General features: G+C 40.5%; 1 long non-coding RNA gene across 1 annotated transcript; it reads right to left on the reverse strand.

Moving 5' to 3' along the window:
* Nucleotides 1–3,169: 3,169 nt before the first annotated feature.
* LOC307014847 lies at nt 3,170–12,558 on the reverse strand. The gene is made up of 2 exons (XR_013801330.1): nt 4,008–12,558; nt 3,170–3,458 (listed from the first exon to the last, which is right to left on the reverse strand). It is a non-coding gene; the product is annotated as an uncharacterized lncRNA (long non-coding RNA).
* Nucleotides 12,559–15,922: the final 3,364 nt, after the last annotated feature.

Consider the following 15,922-nt stretch of genomic DNA (forward strand, 5'->3'; position numbering starts at 1 on the left):
CTGACAGGGAAAGACGACGAAGAGCATCTGCAGACTCTTGCCCTTGTGTTGAAACGGCTACTCAAAAGAACCAATTGTTCGTTCATGAGTGAGGAAGTGATGTTTCTAGGTCATAAGGTGGATGCCACAGGACTGCTCCCCGTGCATGAGAAGGTGGAAGCAATCAAGGATGCACCCACACCTTCAAATGTGACAGAGCTCAAAGCATATCTAGGACTGTTAAACTATTATAACAAGTTCCTGCCCAGTCTGTCAACCATCCTTGCTCCAGTGCACAAACTGCTAAAAAAAAGACACAAAGTGGCAGTGGGAAGATGCACAACAGACAGCGTTTGAAAAGGCAAAAGACATGATGCAGTCAGCTGAAGTGTTGGTGCATTATGACCCAGAGAAGGACATTGTGCTATCATGTGACGCATCACCATATGGATTAGGTGTTGTGCTCTCACATCGCATGCCAGATGGAACTGAAAGACCCATTGGATTTACATCACAGACATTAAATGCTGCAGAGAAAAACTACTCACCACTTGACAAGGAAGGACTGGCAGTGATTTTTGGAATAAAACGCTTCCACAAGTACATCTATGGACGGAAGTCTACTATAGTGACGGATCACAAGCCCCTGTTGTCACTTTTCAGTTAGATGCGAGCAGTACCCCAAATGGCATCACCGAGGATCCAACGTTGGGCCGTGACCTTGAGAGCCTATGAATACACCATAGTGTACAAAGAAGGGAAGTACCACAACAATGCAGACACACTGACAGAGGCGCGGGAAGGTATTTTGAGTGGGGGGTTTAGGTGCTGGACTCCAGTGAACACTATTACGGGCACTATAGAGCACGCAAAAAAGCACTCCCCACACGCAAACACACAGTACACCCTCGACTGTTAAAATGAAGGCTCGATAATCAGCCCACGGCATATAGGCAGGGGTAAAGTGTTATTTTTTACGAGTGGGGAGCGGAACATTTTTTTTAAATATTGAAGTTAAAAGCATCAATCTGATGCACTTTGAGAGCAACATGAAGAGATCTATGGAAACATCTCTTAACACCCAGATGAAACACAACTGTAAGCAGATATTCTTTTTCTTTATGGATATTTTAAAAATCACTCCCCTTTCAAACTGTATTCTTGTTTTACTGCCATATAGTATTTCATAACTGTTTTTCCTTTATTCTCTTATTTTTTTTATAACTATAATGATCATATGAAGGTGTGCCGCGGAGATAATCTTTTGAATAATTTTTGACAAAACCGTTTGAGACCCACTGAGATAACTTAGACTAAAGGCTCACCTGAGTCTCTCAGTCTGAGAGGAGAGCTCTCCTCCAGGTTGTTGTGGAACAAACAGCTCTGTATGTCCGTTAGTGCAGCTAGCTAACCAGATGCTAACAACACGGTCCCTGCTGCTGGCACCGGTCCCTCTCTCTCTCTAAAGGCCCAGATACACCGGCCAGTCACCTGAGAAGTCGCCGACGCCGACACCGACTGTTGCTTCGCCGGATTCTCCTGCGTATTTGTCGACTTCGCACACTGGAACACACCGCAAATCCGAGCCGAGCACGTATGAACTGCGCATGCGTGAGTGGCAAAAACTCTCCTTACCAGCAGGCGGCGGTAGTGTGTATCCATCATTCAAAAGAGGCAACAACCAGAACAACCGGAAGACAGAGAAGAAGAACAGACTCCGTGATACAAAAAAAACACAAATAGCGTTTTTCTTTCCATTTTCACTCTTGTCCATTGAAAACATGAACGAACAGGAGCTCTATAAACCGATGAGGTGAAATAGCCGTCCGTGTGTGTTCCATCTTCCATTTTAAATCATTTGTTTACCTCCCTCACTTCCGTTAACGCTTCTCATGCACTGATTCGCTAGCTGAACAGCCAATCAGTGTTATCCCTTTGTCCGACTTCCGGTGGTGTTCCCGGCAAGAAAAGGCGTCAGGTCGGCAGAAAAGACCCGACGGTGCGGCGCACACCACTCCGAATAGGGCGTGCCCACGTTCATGTTCGGCCCGACTCCCATTTACTGCCGATTTCGGGCCGGTGTATCTGGGCCTTCACACAAATGGACGTAGGGTCCGTGACGTCACCCATAGGATTCTGCAGAGTTGCAGAGAAGCCCTTAGTAGGCGGAGTCGGCCACTAACGGCTCGACACTGACGTCAGAGTTCAACTCCCGCCTACTCCAGCCTGCTCCAAATAAGGGCAAAGAGGCGGAGCCGAGGCGGGACCTGCTGCCACCGAGCTGAAAGTTCCAGAGCTAGCTGAAGCTACCAAGCTAAGCTAACATGCTCCCCATCTGCACACTGCCGTGGCATTTTACGTTTCTAAGGTAAGCGGACATGAAACTATTCAGCAAAACTATAAAGTTATTGAGCTTTTAGCATAATACTTCAGAATCTTAAAATCCCTTAACGTTTGTATGCAATTGTGCTAAATTCAACACTGGAATCAAGCAAATATTAATATGTTTGCATGACATTAGTTATTTATATTTTGATATCACTTAATTATACGTTTAATACATTTAAGTCAAGCCAAGGTACATGTGATGGTAGCTAGTTAGTGCTCTTACCTGTGAGGCCTCCTCCAAACAGCATAATAACCAGACTGTATCATTAAAACTAAGTACCAGTTCTAGATCCTTGACTTTAGACAAACAATTCAAAAGACAACATGTATTTAAAGACCAATCTTTATTTGAATGTGCCTCTTAACCTGATACATTAGTTATACAGTAATAGTATTGACAATTTAAAAAAACTGAGCAACTCAACAGTCAACTTTATGTTTCTTATTGTCTAAAGCATTTGTTATTTTCATTTTCCCCCTCTCATATTCAGTGTGGAGGGATTGAGACAGCATGGTGTCCAGAAAGCTGCAGAGACTTCAGGGAGAAACCTCCGTGTGATGGACGTCCTGTCTGTTGGTTTGGAGAGGACTGAGGGTCTTTCCTCTGTGAGGAGATCCAGGCCTGATGGAGGTGCCCATGCTGGGCAAAGCTGATACCAACTGCACAGGCCTAGTCTGTCACTTTATCTGACTAAATGTGTTTACTTTAATATTTTTACACCTTCCGTCCATATGTGCTTTTTATTTAAAAAATGTTTGATTAAGTTTTGGTTCACATTTCAATAAATTGTAATTGCACTCCTTTTGTCCATTATTCTTACTGAAGATTGGCCCCATTTATTTGTGACGTTGCAAACTCTGCGGTACAAGGCACAAGTGATGTGAAGCTCATAAAGCGAGGCAAATAGAAATAATCAGCTGACGGAGTGTAGATGTGGATATAGGTGCATTCGATCAGCTGACTGTTTTTACAATAAAAGTAGTGTACTGGTCTTAAAATCTCATAGCATCAGCTTTTAATTTTCCTCTTGGATGTTCTTCTTGACCCTCAGAGAAGGAGAAAATGTTGTGTATTTCAGGCATGTCCTTTCCTAACAAAAATTACAGGAAACATAAAACATATTATTGCTGAACAAGTGTGCTATTTATGAAAGCGGTGTGTGTGTGTTTAGGGGCTGTAGATATAATTATTTTTTAATTGTAATGTTTTTTTTTTATTTCAACAGTGAGCTACAAAGACAATCAGATTATGAATGAAAAGTATGAAGTTCATCAACATTGAAATATATGTTATCAAAATAATATTGAACTGTTATCAAAACGTAGTGCAACTGTAGAAGCTTGCTCTGTTGTCTCACTGAAAGAATAACTTTTACCACGTTTTTTAAATACAATATTGAGAGATAAATAGTAGCAGTTCTCACTATGTGTTAAATATCTTTGCCTTTAATACATTAAATTAGAAAGCTGACAAAATCATATTGCTTGTTAACATCTAAATTTAACTTTTTGCACAGAAAAAAACCTCAACTTCACTGGTGTGTAGGTGATCTAGTATTGTTTAATGGAATGTATATCAGTGTATTAAAGTCAATACTTTCTTGATTCTTTGTTCAGTATGAAAAATAGAGTCTTTATACCCGTGCTGAAGTTCACTGCTGTGAGGAGTCCAGTTCTGTCTCTCACTCTCTGGTCCAGCCTGTCTGCATCACCTGGACACCTTAAACAAACAGATATATATGTATACAAGTACCATGTGTACAAACAATATAACTGATTCTCTTCTGTTGAACATGTTGGATTGTGTATTGTCTGAGTCAGGGTCCTTTTTATTTTACTGTAACTTTGGAAGTTGTGTTACCAATGCTTGCTGTTTATTTGATACCAATTTGGTAATGCAATTCATAAAAACAACAAGGTTTGTTCTTCAGATGACTGTGATGTTAACGTGTAAGCTCAATAATGAACTCCAGCTCAACCAACCATATTGTAATATCTAAGTAATCATCTTGAAATATGACATTAATAATTGTAATATACACACATCTTGTTGTGAGGTTGATTTCACATATACTACTTCGACATTAGCTTGTCTACATACTTGAGCATAGCCAATTTAAATTAACCTTAGCGATGCATACAGTTCCTACCTAATTAATAATCATCTCACTAAGTTACAAGGATGACCTTATTTTATCAACTTGTCTATTTAGTTTTAACCTTTATAAATATAGTCTATGATTTTAACTTGGAGGCTACTATTAGCATCGTTAGCACCGATGTAGCTACCACTCGCTTACATGCTAATCCAAGCCGTAACATTAATTACGTAGCTGATTAAAATCATTAACACATAAATAAGTACTCGAATTTCACTTACCGCAAAACCGCATTCATGCACCGTCTGTTTCAACCGCAGAGCGAGTCACAATAGTCCGATATATAAGGATGAAGAACAAACAAACACGGCCGGGGCAAGTTGTATTCCCTGGATGAGCTGAACAGGCAGAGTGCCTGTAACTAGCTTCACGGAGCAGCTAGCAGAGAGACAAGAAGCTAACAGCAGCAGTCACTTCACAGAGCCGTCACTCAATGTGACCACGCCCTAATTTATGCAAAAACTTTAAGACCTAATATAAATGAAAGGGTCGTGTTAGAAAACAATTCAATCACAGATCCATAATCATGAAGGTGGAATCTAACTACATTCATAATAATATTTATTGCATCCATGGGTAGAAACATGTTTTTTTCTGCTGTAAAGTTGGGCATTTTAACATGGGGGTCTATGGAAATTGCTCCTTTCTGCAGTCAGTCCCTATCGGCCAATATATGAACTGCAGTGTGTGCCACTTCCGTATTGGCGTCCCGGCTCTTCCACAGAGTTTGCCGCTTGTCTCACACACACACTAAATGTGCTATTTACACACACACACACACACACACACACACACACACACACACACACACACACACAAGCTTGAATGACACAAGCACCCTTTAATTTCTATGCAACTCTCTGATTGGTCAAGATGGGTCTGGATGCAGACTGCATAACCCTTTAGGAAACGCCCCCTATAGGATCCACCCCCTTTAGGATCCGCCTCCTTGCAGACTCTATTGTTAGACCCTCCAGAAAAACGCGATCGCAGAATTTACCGCATAATCATCAAAATGGCGCAGATTTTTAAAAGGCCGCATATTTATCAAAAGGCTGCATAATCCCCGCATTTTTCCACACAAAGTTGAGGGAAAAAAAAGTTAACTCGTGAAGTAGTGATGATGATGACGTGACGTCATCAGCTCGCGCATCACAGAAGGTAAACAACACCGTAGAGTGAACGTGTGGAACTCACACGAGAGAGAAAACACCAAGATGAAAAAATCTGATCCATCTCATTTACCGACAAACATTTCTGCTAAAGACCGGACAAAGCAGTACCCCGATGTCTTTCACAAAAGTGGGGGGAAACTATTCTGAACCCCGTGCGGAGAAGTGTGTGTGTGTGTGTGTGTGTGTGTGTGTGTGTGTGTGTGTGTGTGTGTGTGTGTGTGTGTGTGTGTGTGTGTGTGTGTGTGTGTGTGTGTGTGTGTGTGTGTGTGTGTGTGTGTGTGTGTGTGTGTGTGTGTGTGTGTGTGTGTGTGTGTGTGTGTGTGTGTGTGTGTGTGTGTGTGTGTGAGTGATTAAAATAGCCCAATTGCTTTTACAATAAATAAACATTGAATGTGTTTAATTGAATAGGAAAGGGGTTTAACGTTAGTGGCAGGTTTTGTGTGAGAGAGAATAAATAAGACAGCCCAATATTTTAAAAAAAACTATTATTTTTCGCAACTTTCCGCATATTTCGCAATTTCACCGCATAAAATCACTTAAAAACCCTGCATGTTTAATCGCATAATCAAGGATTTTAGCCCGCATAATCAAGGATTTTTGCCCGCGTTTTTCTGGAGGGTCTATATTGTTAACTGCTGCCATCGTGTTCAGAAATTGTGTAGAAGCCTTAATGTTTCAAATTCAAAGCCCTATTTCAAAGCTTTATACCAAAAATGAGAGGCTTTATTTAAACTAAACACGTGTTTACTTGAGAGTTCCTAGTCACGTCTGTTCTGTCTGTTAATAATAATAATTTATTTGTTGTCGAGAGGGTAATGGCGTAGCTCGTTTTAATCATACTTATGTTTAAGTCCTGCATCCTCCACAACTGCACAGTGCTGCATATGTTTTCCTCTAAACAGACCGATGCTTAAGTTATGGAACGCTGCGGGGAAAAGGAGTTACGCCTTCCTAACCAGCTCTCTCCTTCCGCTGTCATCGGACACAATGGCCTGATGTCTTTATACTTGAGTAATTTGTGCATACAAATATTGTGTTTCTAGGCTTTACATGTTATACAAAATAAACTTTTGTACTTCTCTCATATATTTGTCCTTTTTTCAACAGTGCTAACTGCTCTTTGTACAGACCAGGATGCTGATGAAAATCGTATAGTCGGATTCTATTACACTGTTGAAAATTAAATAACCTTGTATTTTAATGTTTCAGATGGCAATGATTTTTAATAGCAATCATTGATGTAAGATTCAGAAAACTGTTTTGCCTGCCACATTTTGAAGGGACACATCATCCGCCTAGACAAGTACACAAAAACAGATACAGGTCAAGCTGTTCACTTAAACATTTCTACCGGGCAGACATGTAACTGTGCTAAAGGACAGACTATTACTACTTTAACACAGAATAACAGACAACAGGAGTCAAACAATAGGCAAACATTTTGCACTGTCACACACGGGAGCGTACCTACAGTCAGCCCTATGTTCCCTCAAAACTATCTTTACCCCTAGCCCCAAGCCTAACCCTAACTAACCCCATAAGGGACACTGATCTGTGTCTTTTGTTTTAACATATTGGAGGCCAGTCTAAGTGAGTGATTGTAATATGCGTGTATGTGTTTTAGTCCTACACCATGGGTTCGGAAATCTTCCTTAAAAAACTTCCTATTCAGAGCAAACTCTGGTCCTTCTGTATAACTGTAAAGCCGATTCTAAAAACGCCTTCTAAATCCTACATAAGTTTTCAGAACAAGAGCATGGAGACACTTGAATCCTACTACTGCTGAATCCCACATCAACTGCTTCATTTATGAGCATCAATGAGTTCCTATAACAATAATTATAGTGTTATAAGCTGATTATAATACATTATAAGTATGATGCATAACCAGTATTACCGCTTCATTTATTATGATCTAATTATTCCTTTGAATAAGATGAAGGTTTAAGGGGAATTTGTGTTATACAATTATCTTATGTGTGTTGATGTAACTTCCTTTCCATATATGCGTTGATGAAAAACACAGCTTTTCTCTCCTCATAAACAATATGTATTTATTAAAGCCATGTGGTGTACGTTACAGTATTTTCCCTTATTTATATGCTCAACTTATCCAAAGCCAAGTTATTTATCTTACCCCTAGACTATTTGGTCTGGAAAGAGGCATACAATTGAAAAAGATCAGTTATCACTGGAGATTATGAGACAGGGTTTAAAATGCTATATATTTTTATCTCACAGAGAAGCACTTCATTATGGTTGGTTGAAGCGTATTATGGATCAATCACCCAACATCAGGGGACTGGAAGCTATTGCCTAAACAATTTCTCAATTGATTCGGAAAAGACCTTGATTTTAACAGGGATTCCTTCTTTCTATCAATGTGTCACTCAAAGATGGGCTAGCTGGCAGAAAGCAGGGGGTGGAACACTAAAGGAGCCGTACAGGAGATGAGGTTGGAAACCAGACCATTTGGGGATCTAAGTATATAACGGATCTTAGAGGAAATTCATTAATGTATCAACATTGGATTGACTCATGTATAATTTGCATTAAAGATATGCCATAAGCTTCAGGATAAAAGGAATTGGGTACCGTATTTTCCGGACTATAAGTCGCTCCTGAGTATAAGTCGCATCAGCCAATAAATGCGTCGTGAAGAGGAAAAAAACGTATATAGGTCGCACCGGACTATAAGTCGTATTTATTCAGATATTTATTTTCAAATCCAAGCCAATAACAGACATTTACGGTAAACTGGAAAGGGAAGTTATTAACTACACAGGTCCGGTATGTTAACGCAACACATACCTTCTACCTGGAGGCTGGCTCTGCGAGTCGGGCTAGGGTGGCATGCTTCTACCCCTTGACGCGCTCCGACGGAGGACTGCTGGGACAGACGGGGCATCTCGGACGCACCCACTGAGCATTCGGCCGCTGGGCTGGTAGGGGTGGACCCTGCGCCGCACCGGACACAAGACGGCGGGCTAACAACAGACGGCTAACAAGCTAACAAGACGGCTAACAACAGATGGCTAACAAGCAGCTAACCCGGAAGAACCGTCCGCTCTCTTCTTCGTTTTTTTCAGTGGTACAGGAGCAGCATATAGTTGTCACAAGCCTAGAGCGCCCTCTGGTGGCTGTAGACGGTTCATGTCAGTCAGCATGAATTGACATTTAAAACATATATACGTCGCTCCTGACTATAAGTCGCAGGACCAGCCAAACTAGGAAAAAAAGTGCGACTTATAGTCCGGAAAATACGGTAAGTCAATCATTCATTATTAGAAATGCAATCCCTAAAAAATAGCTCCTGCTTCGAAATAATATAAGCAAAACCCAAAGATTACATTGACAATGTACACATGGCTCTGACAGGATGTAATTGTAAAACAATATACAAGCAGACATCATACTGTACATACAGACATACTGGGAAGCTGTGCTTCATAGTCCTGTTCAGTAAAGCAAGCTCACACCCTACATAAGAGAATGGAGAAACTTGAGTCCTACTATTGTTGAATCCCACATCAACTAGTTCATTTATGAGCATTAATGAGTTCTTATAACTATACTTATACAGTGTTATAAGCTGATTATAATTAGGGCCGGGACTCGATTAAAAAAATTAATCTAATTAATTACAGGCTTTGTAATGAATTAATCGCAATTAATCGCATTTTTAATCACATATAAATATTTGACCTGAGAACAGTGAGAAGCAATTTTTTTCACATGGATTTTAGTATACCATTGAATAATGACTGAATACATAAGCTTAAGCAACAAAACATTGTTTATTTTTTTCAAGGTGGTACTTAACCAAGACCAACAGAAAAGTGCAATTTTTGCCATAAAGTGTAGCAATAGCATATTTAGGAATATAGTACATTTCAGAGATTCAGGTAGCGTATAGGTAGGTAGACCTTCTGTAAACTATAACACTTAGTTTTTTTTAAGGAAAACACAATACTTTCAAGTACATTCAGAACATTGGAAACCCTGACTATTAGAAAACATCTCTCTGTTGCTTCAGAGACCATAAAATACTTTGTTGTTTTACCAACAGTTGATTTAAAAAATCGAATACATTTCAGTCCAACTCTCTCAATAACCTTGGCCAAAACAATAAACAGTTCAACATAAAGTGCCAGTTGCACCAACAACGTAATAAATAGTTCAACATAAAGTGTACCATTTAAAATAAAATAAAAAAGTGCCAGTGATTGACCTCAATCCCTCCTATTCTTCCAATATCCTGATGAAAAATAAAATCTCTCTGTTGCATAGGCCACTGTTTGATCGACGCGAATTGGGTGTGGGTCCTTGTACTCCGAGTCGGGCTAACGTCTACGCTAGCTTCCACGCTAGCTGCTATAGGTTTTGCATTGAGTTGATACTTGAGGCTTGATGTACTGCGGTGATATGCAAATTCCTTTTTGCATAATTTGCAAACAACCGTGCTCTTATTGACGCTTCCATCCGTCCGTTTTTTAAAACAAAATGTCCCATCCACGGGGCCAACCAAAGCGGTCTCATCAGCTTCTTCGTTCACGTTTCACTATTGTTCACTGTGGTTTGTTGTTGTTTGAAGTCATGAACGTTAGTTGGTGCTCCAGTATAATCGGTAGGCCTGAAACTCATCCAGTGAGAAACGTTCCGCGGTGCAAAAATAAGTGCGATTAAAATGCTTTAATTTTTTTAACGCGTTAATTTTTGTGTAATTAATTAATCTTAATTAACGTGTTAAAGTCCCTAATTATAATACATTATAAGAATGTTCATAATGCATCAGACATTGGGTGCATAGCAAGTATTAGTGTATTACCGCTTCATTTATTATGCTCTGATTCTTCCTTTGAATAAGATTACATTGACAATGTACACATGGTTCTGACAGGATGTAATTGTAAAACAATAAGCAGACATCATACATACAGACGTACTGGGAAGCTGTGGTTGACAAACAGCAAGTCAAATAATATATGGCAGCTACAGACAATTTCTCCAGAGGGTCAATTGCCAGAATTCAATTCTCAAATATTATATGACATTCTTCCAAATATGTAAAACCTGTACAAATTGAAGCTTGTCCCTACTCCTCTATGTGCTGTTTATTTGGTCACAGAGGAAACAGGCCATTATGTTTGTTTCATGTCAATGCTTGGGCAACTCAAGTTGCTGCCCTTATCTTGTCTCTGTTCAAAGTGTAATTTACACAGAAATAGCCAAATATCATTCTGGGTGTTAACACACCCCATAGTGAAATATATAGCCTCGTGTAAACTTTATACTAACAATAGAAAAATTGTCCATCTACAAAACTTGGATGATATTCAGAGATGACCAACAAAAGTTGTATAAGGCAGACAGTGTGTTTTTCTTTCTGAGTTCATGTTAAATATCAAAATTGATCTTTTGGTTGATGAAGTCAGAGATAATGAAATCTGGGCACATATTTTGTGTTTGCTGAATTAGAACACCCAATAAAATGTTTATGTTTAATGAAGACTTTCCTCTTTGTATGTACTGTATATATTTTCCTTTGTACAATGTATTGGTATGTACTATACATTTCATGTTTAGTATTTGATGTGTATTGTAATGTTTCAAAAATAATAAATACGTTAATTAATTAATTAATCTTACCACCAGACACAACATGAACAAATGAATGATACACATCAGGACAGTAACTTCAACTTCAGTATTTTAGGTGTACAGAAACCTCTACTCATGTTGTTAAATGATATACAGCAATATCTTCCATAAAACGTAGTTGATTGATTTGAATAATAATTACTACCACTGCACAAACAGTAAAAAATTATATTCCTACAATTTATGAGTTTAATGTATCCTATGTTATGATAAACTATCAAATTGACTCTGTATTCATTATGATCTGTCAATAGGTCAATTAATTTGTCTTCTCTGTGGGTTGTATACTCTTCATTATTTATGCAAATTAATTATAATTATTATTTTTCAAAGTTCCTTTATGATTCATTCAAAGCATTAAAATAGATGAGAAACAGAGCGTCATATACCTTTAAGAAATACGTGGAGGGCGGGGCTCATAACCCTTTAGGAAACGACCCCTATAGGATCCACCCCCTTTAGGATCCGCCTCCTTGCTGTGGTCTGCATACAGACTCTATTGGATTGGTCTGGTGTCTTGCCTCAGTTGCATTCACTGAAAATGGGAAATTACACTCCTACCGTCCTCTCTAGTGTCATGATGAGGTTGACGTAAAGCACGGTTAATGTATTATATTATTGAGGTAGAATTGTCCGGGGCTACAGAAAAAACATTTGGGGCAGGCCAACATATTATTTTACCAACAATGTGGAATTTATTGGCTACAAATTACACAGATTATGCACAGCGGGAGCAGCAATAACCGTCAAATAATAATTTAGACAGGGGAGCTCCGCACCCCCTGCCTGCCGCTAGGCGGTGCTGCAGCGCCCTCATCACCCCCCTTCCCGCGCCCATGCACACTGAGCCGCCTGCCCCTACCAGAGAAACCTGACCTGGGGAGGCAAGAAGAGAGGGTTCTCATGCTGGAGAGTTCTGACATCACACTTGTGATTGCTGACCAAGTGAAAGTATGGACAGACAAGGCTCCAGTAGTCTCACGGGTGCGGGAATTGGTAAACAGAGGCTGGTCATCAGAATTAAAAGAGGTTGAGTTTGCCCTTATGCAGTGAGGAAGCATGAACTCAGTATCCAAAATGGGTGTGTGTTGTGGGGCGCAAGAGTTATTGTGCGAAAGCCAGGCCAAGAAAGTGTTTTGAGACACTTTCATCAATGCCACCCGGGAGTGTCCAGTTTGAAAGCACTGGCTAGGAGCTACAGTGGGGCAAACAAATATTTAGTCAGCCACCAATTGTGCAAGTTCTCCCACTTAAAAAGATGAGAGAGGCCTGTAATTTGCAGGTATACCTCAACTATGAGAGACAAAATGAGAAAAAAAAATCCAGAAAAATCACATTGTCTGATTTTTAAAGACTCTATTAGCAAATTATGGTGGAAAATAAGTATTTGGTCAATAACAAAAGTTCATCTCAATACTTTGTTATATACCCTTTGTTGACAATGACAGAGGTCAAACGTTTTCTGTAAGTCTTCACAAGGTTTTCACACACTGTTGCAGGTATTTTGGCCCATTCCTCCATGCAGATCTCCTCTAGAGCAGTGATGTTTTGGGGCTGTCGCTGGGCAACATGGACTTTCAACTCCCTCCAAATATTTTCTATGGGTTTGAGATCTGGAGACTGGCTAGGCCACTCCAGGACCTTGAAATGCTTCTTACGAAGCCACTCCTTCGTTGCCCGGGCGGTGTGTTTGGGACCATTGTCATGCTGAAAGACCCAGCCACGTTTCATCTTCAATGCCCTTGCTGATGGAAGGAGGTTGTCACTCAAAATCTCACGATACATGGCCCCATTCATTCTTTCCTTTACACGGATCAGTCGTCCTGGTCCCTTTGCAGAAAAACAGCCCCAAAGCATGATGTTTCCACCCCCATGTTTCACAGTAGGTATGGTCAGGGCTGCACATAACTGGTGCGCAGGTGCGCATGAGCACCTCCGCCAAAAAAAGAGCACCGGGTCATTTGAAAAAAGGCGCATTTGCGTACCAACATTGAGAGAGAGGGAAAAGAGAAAAGAGGAGAGAGAAGAGAGAGAAAGATATTTGCGAGTTGCATATCAACTCAGGGCCGGCCCGTCGCACTGGCATTACGGATGTTCGCCAAGGGCGCCAGATCTGGGGAGACGCTGCGCTGGCAGTTCTGGGAGGGAAAAAAACATTTTTGACCGTTGGTGCTCATCCTAATTTTCGGCCTGATCAGATAGGGATTAAAAGTTTTGAACTCCTGGGCCCAGGTGCTCATTTAAGAACCATGGCAAAAAAGTGATGTGTACCCCTGGGTATGGTGTTCTTTGGATGCAACTCAGCATTCTTTCTCCTCCAAACACGTCATCTAAATGCTCTCTAGCAAACTTCAGACGGGCCTGGACATGTACTGGCTTAAGCAGGGGGACACGTCTGGCACTGCAGGATTTGAGTCCCTGGCGGCGTAGTGTGTTACTGATGGTAGCCTTTGTTACTTTGGTCCCAGCTCTCTGCAGGTCATTGACTAGGTCCCCCCGTGTGGTTCTGGGATTTTTGCCCACCACCCGATCATTTTGACCCCACAGGGTGAGATCTTGCGTGGAGCCCCAGATCAAGGGAGATTATCAGTGGTCTTGTATGTCTTCCATTTTCTAATAATTGCTCCCACTGTTGATTTCTTCACACCAAGCTGCTTACCTATTGCAGATTCAGTCTTCCCAGCCTGATGCAGGTCTACAATTTTGTCTCTGGTGTCTTTTATACTGATAACGATTTCAAACAGGTGCCATTAATACAGTTAACAAGTGGAGGACAGAGGAGGCTCTTAAAGAAGAAGTTACAGGTCTGTGAGAGCCAGAAATCTTGTTAGTTTGTAGGTGACCAAATACTTATTTTAACGAGGAATTTACCAATGAATTCATTAAAGATCCTACAATGTGATTTCCTGGTTTCTTTCCCCCCATTCTGTCTCTCATAGTTGAAGTGTACCTCGGATGAAAATTAAAGGCCTCTCTCTCTTTTTAAGTGGGAGAACTTGCACAATTGGTGGCTGACTAAATACTTTTTTGCTCCACTGTATGTATGGTGGCCAAAGCTCGACAAGGATGTAGAGCAGAGGTGCCCAGTACGTCGACCGCGGTCGACCGGTCGACCACGGGGGCAATGCTGGTATATCGCAAGTCATTCATAAAAAAAAAAAAATCCAGCTCCGTTAAAATAGACAAAACAGGTTTTGATCCCTCCTCCCTTGTCCTCCCTGCCACTTAATTCAGGAGTTTACTTGATTGACAGAAAAAGCGACCTATCGCTTTCCAGTCTGTTAACCCAGAATGCAAAGCAATACAAAATCAGTCAAGTGCCGGGAAAACTCAAATTACGTTAAAGAGACAAACAACAAAATGAGTGCGGGACCAAGCAAAAAGCTAAAGAGATACCACTTGCACCCAGAATGGGAGGAAGAATATTTTTTTGTGATGTCACATTCAAAGGTTATTTGCCTTATTTGTAAAGCAAGCGTCGCTCTGGCAAAGAAAGGTAACGTGGAGAGGCATTATCGGAGTGTTCACAAGGCATATGACAGCGACTTCCCTCCGAGTAGCGAGTTGAGAAAGAGAAAGGTCATGTATTATTGCTACAAAAACATTATCTCGAAGTCTTAGTGTCGCCAACTCGTTTCTAACATGCAAAAAGACAAACAAATGCGTCTATGGTCGGTGTATTTTCGACCTTTCCAATTCAGAAGAGATCTCTCTCTCCCCCGTCTGTGTGCGAGGGGGCGGGACAGTTTACACACACACGCGGGTGCTACATGCAGCAACACACGGAGGAGATGGTGGAGAAAAGCGCTCCAAGGTGTGGTTAAATGTTACCCGTCTTGAGGTGGACAATGCTCCTTGCCAAGAGTGTTTAGCATGTAGCAAAAGTGCACCACATTCAGACGGAGGAATGCACCGGGTTCGACTGTCGTTCTAGTAGCTCTGTAGCCCCGTCCATCCATGAGTAACTTTTCCACGTCAGGTGTTATGTATGCTAGCAGCAACACACGGAGTTAACTCAATTATACAAACATGGTTTAATGATTAGAGGTACAGTAACAGAGTTACTCTTTATTTTGTTAAAGTTTCAGCTATTCTGTTTACAGTTCTGTCATCAGATTATTTAATACGATTTGTTAAAACATTGTTGTTTCTTTTGATGTGAAATATTATTTATTTAATTCAAATAAAAAGCAATGTTAATTGTGTTCACAATTTGTTAAGTTTATTTAATAATATATGTATTTTTGAATCAAGTATTCATCTTTATTGTCTTCATTGTTAGTTTCCACATGCCTAAAACAACCTCAAGCTAAATCTAAAAGTTGATGGCTAAATAAGAGCGTTTGAGAAATTGTGCCAGGCAGTAATAGTCCGAATAGTCGATTAATCGTTTCATTAATCAATAGATTCATCGATTGTCTAATTAGTCATTTGTTGCAGGCAGCCCTATTGTAGTTATCCCATGTATAAATAAAACGTGTTATTCAGCAACCCTTGCAATTTGGGATTTTATTTTTGGTTGCTAGACCTCGGTGAGCTGGTCATTTCAAAAGTAGCTCA

This window comes from Notothenia rossii, assembly GCF_949606895.1.
Source record: "Notothenia rossii genome assembly, chromosome: 8".
In the NCBI taxonomy this organism is placed as follows: Eukaryota; Metazoa; Chordata; class Actinopteri; order Perciformes; family Nototheniidae; genus Notothenia; species Notothenia rossii.